General features: G+C 42.2%; 1 protein-coding gene across 4 annotated transcripts in view; it reads right to left on the reverse strand.

Annotated features, from left to right (window-relative positions):
- Positions 1-6,602, reverse strand: part of ST5 (suppression of tumorigenicity 5) — a 102,956-nt gene that overhangs the window by 53,292 nt on the left and 43,062 nt on the right. The gene's annotated exons all lie outside the window — the stretch shown is intronic.

Raw genomic sequence — 6,602 nt, forward strand, 5'->3', positions numbered from 1 at the left:
CCCGTCTGCGGCCCTGGGGGGAGGGGCTTGGCGGCACGATCAGCCCGAGGAAGCCCTATTCTTGCAGGAATCCTCTTGCAACGGGCTTCTAGTTTGTACATAATATGATAAATGATATGAAGGAAAAAATGAAGCAAGACAGAGGGAGAGTAAAAAAGGTCTGTCCTTTTCAATAGGATGTTCAGGTAAGAATATTCTGATAAAGTGACATTTGCTCCAACACCATAAAATAATAAGCTATAGTATTTTTTCCTAATACTCACTAGACTAAAATTAACATACATTTAGGTATTTAAGTATTTACAAAATGAAAATTATCCATTCATGTACCATATACAGTTACCTAATATATTTAAGAAATATTATTTTATGCTAAAATAATGAAAGGAAGAAAAAGGTTAAAATTTAAGGGTACATCCAGATTAGAAAGGAAGAAGTAAAATTATATCTTATTTGCAGATGGTATGATTTTGTATGTAGAGAATCCTAAGAATTCCACTAAAAAACTCTTAAGCTAATATATAAAGTTAAGCAAGTTTGCAAGATACAGAGTAATATTTTAAGAAATCAATTTGATGTCTACACACTAGCAGTGAACAATAGGAAAATAAACACCAGGAAAAACAATAGCAGCAAGAAGGATAAAATACTTAGGAATAAATTTAACAAAAGAAGCGTAAAACTTGTACACTACAAACTACTGAACATCATTGAAATTAAATAACACATACATAAATAGAAAGACATAACATGTTCCTGAATTAAAAAACTCAAAATTGTTAAGTTAGTAATATTCAGCAAACTGATCTAAAGATTGAACCGAATACTCATCAATTGCAGAAACTGACAAGGCAACCCTAAAATCTCATGGCGATGTAAGTGACTGAGAGCAGCCAAAACAATCTTGAAGAAGAATAAAGTTGGAGGACTCACTCAGACTTACTAATTTCAAAACATACTACAAAGTCAGAGCAATCAAGACAGTGTGTATAGGCACAAGAACAGAAACAGAGATCAATGGAATAGAGTTGAGAGTCTAGAAATAAACCCATACATTTATGGTCAACTGATTTTCAACCAGTTGACCATAGGATGCCAAGACAATTCAACAAGGTAGAAGGCTTTTCAACAAATGGTGCTAGGATATTCATATGTGCAAGAATAAAGTAGGACCCTTACCTAATCCATACAAAACAATTAAGTGAAAATGGATCACAGACCCAACTATAAGAGTTAAAACCACAAAAGCAATGCCTAAAAGGAAATATTGAGGTAAATCTTGTAACACTGGATTAGGCAACCGTTTCTTCGCTGTGATACTAAAAGCACAAGCAACAACAACAATAAAAAAGACATAAACTGATTTATATTAAAATAAAATAAAAACTTTGTGCTGTTAAAAATACCATAAGGAAGTAAAAAGGCACCCATAGGAGAAATTATTTGCAAGTCATATATTTGCTAAGGAACTTGTATCTAGAACATATAAAGAACTCTTACAACCTGATAGAAATACAAATAACTCAATTAAAAAGTAGATAAGGATTTGAATAGACATTTTTCCAGAGAAAATTGGCCAATAAGCACGTGCAACAATGTTCAACATTTTGAACATTGGGAAATACAAATCAAAACTACAACGAGGAATTACTTCACGTGCACTAGGATGACTGTAGTAAAAAGACAGATAAAAACAAGTACCAGTGAGGCTGTGGAGAAACTGGAACCTTTATTCAAAATGTACAGCCACTTTGGAAGTTCCTCAAAAAATTAAACACAGTTACCATAAGACCTATCACCATCCACTCTTAGGGATATACCCAAGAAAAATAAAAACATTATGTCCACACAAATACTTGTACACAGATGTTCATAACAGCATTATTCATAATAGCCAAAAAGTAGAAACAACCCAATGACCACCAACAGATCAATGTATAAACAAAATGTGGTATATACATATGATGAAATATTATTCACACATAAAAAGGAATAAAGTACATTGATACATTATACATTCTATAACATGGGTAATCCCTGATGCCATTTTTTAAAAATGTCCAGAATAGGGCAAATCTATAGAGACAGACAGTAAATCAGTGGTTGCTGAGGTTAGGTTAAGGGTAGAAGAATGAGGAGTGACTAAATGAGCATGGGGGGTTTCTTTTTGGGGTGAAAAAAAGTTCTGGAATTAGATAATGGTGATGGTTGCGCAATTCTGTAAGTATATTAAAAACAACTGAACTATATATACTTTATGGGAGTAAATTTTATAGTAGGTAAATATCTCAATTTAGATGTCAAAATAAAACTTAAGGGCAAAAAAATAACCTATTTTAAGTGTCTTGGAGAGTGGCTGTGAGACAACCACAGTGAATGAGCAGTCTGGGCTGGGCTGACACCACCTTCACACAAGCTGAACAATTCAGGAGCAGTCGTTCTCTTACTCTGATGGGCATTCTCATCACACTGACCAAAATCAAGTATATGTAGATGTGAGAGTTAAACATATTTATTTATGGTCACTAATGACCTTAATCCCAGAAGCCATCTATTTATTACCTGGGTGCAAATAAGTGGTGGTTTTGAAGACAAAAATAAGCCAGACCTTAATTCTTTATATCATTTATACTTCTTTCCTAATTTCAACATGAAATGCTCTGCCTCTAATTTCTTTAACGTCACAGAAGCCATCAGGGTTGTGGGGTTTTTTTTTGTTTTTGCTTTTTTAATATATTTTATTGATTTTTTACAGAGAGGAAGGGAGAGAGATAGAGAGATAGAAACATCAGTGCTGAGAGAAAACCATTGATTGGCTGCCTCCTGCACACCCCACTCTGGGAATTGAGCCTGCAACCCAGGCATGTGTCCTGACTGGGAATCAAACTGTGACTTCCTAGTTCATGGGTTAAGCTCAACAAGTGAGCCACGCCGGCCGGCCAGCTGGCCAGCCGGGCTGGTGAGATATTCTTTACTTGTGCCAGCCCAGTGCCAAGTTAAGTGCTTGACATATCGCTGTGTGTGTAAGAGAAAGAGGGGAGAGAAGAGGCAGCCTCTGGAAGCTTTCCCAGGCCAGTGTTCAGGGTCCTCAGGGAACACAGTGTTACAAGGAATCAACTTGCTGAGCATCAGTGTTCAACTGTGCCCATGGTAACAACGGTCGCAATAACCATGTAACCATCCAAACAACACTGGACATGCTCGAGCAGCTCCAGGGCAAGCCCCCAGGGAAAGGGCAGAAGATGTGTGGAAAGAGTGAAGACGGAAATATCTTAAAAGAACAGGATAAAACACATGTTCTCTTTCCCTGAATTCCCGATGTAAGGAGGGTGGACCCACTGCTCTGAAATTAGAACAGAGCCAACTTGGTAAGAAGGAAAAATGTGGATGATTCTGATGTTTGCTTGGACCAAGAAGAAATATGCTGTGAAGATGTAACCAAGCGAGGAACGAATCAAACCTGCTACCAGGCCATGGCAGGGACTCTTGGTCACACTTCTGCAAGAGCAGGGCCTGGGAGTTAAGGCATCATGGGCAGGCACTGCTGAGAACCCCAGAGGGCCCATTAAGTCAGAAGAATAGATGACAAATATAGTCTCCTCACTGTCCTCCCTCCCACCTGCTCTCTATAGGCCCAATCTCTCAGGGCCAGGGAACAATCTAAAAAAGCAAGGGGGATAAGAGGTTGTTTTGTTAGTTCCCAGGCCCATCCATGGCCAAGTCTGGACAGAAACTGCATGTTTGGGAAAATGGAATTATTGAATTAGCATCTATCATCAATCACAAGTTGCTCAAAACCCCAGCTCTGACAAATTATAACTATCTGAAGAGGTACAAGCAGAGAAAAGAACATAACAAGGTACCTCTAGAACTTTTCTACACACTCTGCATTGTGACAGAGAGACCCCAGTCCCAGACACCTAAGGTGCAGTGGGAAGAACACCCGATTTGGAGTTAGATAACTAAGTCCAACCCTGCCTCTACCAACTGCTGCTTAAGTGACATTGCATGAGTGATTTTCAAAGACTCAACTTTCTCACGATAAGAGCAACAATAATAAAGGACCTACCTCACATGATTGTCACGTTTGGCACACAGATGCTTAATAGTAAATGGTGTTTTTGTCCAGCTTATGCTTCTCTAGGTATTGGGGAGGGGGGGGTGGGCAACCTCTCCATTCACAAGCTTGAGTCGTTTTTCAGACTCCCTGGCACTGCCATTCAATACATTTACTCTATGCTAGGCACGTGCAAGGTTCTAGATATAAAAATGGACAGACACCTTCCTGCTCTGGAGGAGCTCATTGTAAAGGGAAAAAAGTCAGGTCAAAGGTCAAGTAAAAGGACGGCCGCATAGCGAGATATTCTTTACCTGCACCAGCCTGGTGCCAAGTTAAGTGCTTGAAGTAAGCAGCCTTAAACTATTTGTTACCCACAGCAATTGGACCTAAGGAAAAGCAAAGGTACATTTATTATGAGACATGCTGCTAGATCTTTTTTTAAAATATATTTTTATTGACTTCAGAGAGGAAGGGAAAGGGAGAGAGAGAAACATCAATGATGAGAGAGAATCATTGATTGGCTGCCTTCTGCATACCCCCTACTGGGGATCGAGTCTGCCATCCAGACATGTGCCCTTGACCGGAATCGAACCTGGGGCCCTTCAGTCCACAGGCTGATGCTCTATCCACTGAACCAAATCGACTAGACTAGATCTTTATATAATTACTAGAGGCCCAGTGCACAGATCATGCACCATGCACCTGTGGGGTCCCTCAGCGTGGCCTGTGGGGATTGGGCCAAAACCGGCAGTCCACCATCCCCCGAGGGATGTAGTAGTGTGCGAAGCGGCAGGTGGCTGGAGAGGAGCCTGAGCCCAGGCCAGGCACCGCGCATGCGCGCGCAGCTCCCACTCATCCTGGCCCCACTGCCCCTGTTGTCGCTGCTGGTAGGCCCGCTGCCACTCTGCTGTGGTCTCACATGCCCATCCTAGGGCGATACCAGCACACCCATGACCGAGAAGCAGCCAGTCAGTCCCAATGCCGGTCCTGATCAGGCTGGGTCCGCATCGTGACCGGTAGAACGGTCAAATGGTCGGATGGTCGCTTAGGCTTTTATATCTATAGAAAATAATAGCTAAAGTTATAAGCACTTCAGATGTTTTGAATCATTCAATCCTTGTCACAACCTTATGAAGTAGATTCTATTATTATTTACTCATTAGAGAGGAAACCAAAACACAGAGCAGTTAAACAGCTCACCCAAGGCACACAACTCGAGTGCAGGGCAGGAACTGGAGCCCAGGTGGCCTGCACCGGTGCCCCAGCCCTGAGCCAGGACCCTGTATGGCCTCCAGGCATCTTCTAACTCAGTCCTCACCATTCCTCGAGGTAGCAGATCACACAGACCTGTTTTTCCAATCAGGAGGTTTAGGTTCAGACAGATTCAATGACTGGCTGAAGATCCCTCACCTAGTGAAGGAACGGAGCAGAAATGTGGACTCGGTTCTGCCTGACTCCCTGGTCCACTTATGTTCCTTGACATCGATGGGGTTCTTGTTAAACATACAGAGTCCCAGGCCCCACCTGCACCTCCTGAATGGGAATCTGTGGGCCGGGGCTTAGGAATCTGTATTTTCCAAAAGTGCGTTAGGCTGGTCTTATATACCCATAAGTATAAAAACATGTCCTACAGCCACTCTCTGAGGACTTGGAAAGGTAGGAAGGGTCACTACTGACCATCTTCACAAGGGTTTGCCCAGCTGTGAGCACATAAAGATGAACACTCGCTCCCTCTTCCTACCCTTGGGCTTCTTCCACCCTCAGTGACAAAGGAGCAGGTCCATCGCTGGATCCAGTGGAAGCATTTTCATCGTCTCCTCTAAACAGCTGCCTCGGTCTCCAGGTGTGCTCGGAGTTCTTGTATCTCAAACCAGCTCTTCCTGCCACCCACCCCGTGTAGCTAACAGCTTTCCTCACTTTCTCCTGGGAAAAAAAGTTTACTATACCCAAAGACATAAGCTGGTTGTTTGGAAAAAAAATTCTCATTTGGCCTTTCCTTTATATGTAAAAATTTTGAATCAATTGCCAAACATTTTAAAAATTGGATGTGTACTAATAAAATACTAATAAAAATTCAGATTTTTGGCTTCTTTTGAAAAATCAGAAAATCTGCCATTATTGTCTGCATTTTTATACAGGGGTGGGCAAAAGTAGGCTTACAGTTGTCCGTATGGAAAAAGACATGCAGGTTATGATGATTACAGTAGGTTTACTGTTACGTGTACTCACAACTGTAAACCTACTTTTGCCCACCCCTGTCTGGCCACAGTTGGCTAGACTTGAGAAATGGCCCATTTAGATGCAGCAAGCTTTACCACTTTACCACTGTCCCTCCCCACCCAACGCCTGCAGCTGACCAGCCTTATGCAGCTCTGTACCTGACTCTCCCAGGCAGCAGGTGAGCACTGCGGCCCCAGCAGGGGAGGGCTGGGAGGTGCTGCGCTGTGGGCAGCCACACGAAGCCTCCTGGACAGCTGGGCCTGAGCAGTGCAGGGCAGAAGGGCCCATTCCAGTGCAGAACACCGCCTCTTGGCCACTTGAA

This window comes from Myotis brandtii, unplaced genomic scaffold, assembly GCF_000412655.1.
Source record: "Myotis brandtii unplaced genomic scaffold, ASM41265v1 scaffold422, whole genome shotgun sequence".
Taxonomy (NCBI): domain Eukaryota; kingdom Metazoa; phylum Chordata; class Mammalia; order Chiroptera; family Vespertilionidae; genus Myotis; species Myotis brandtii.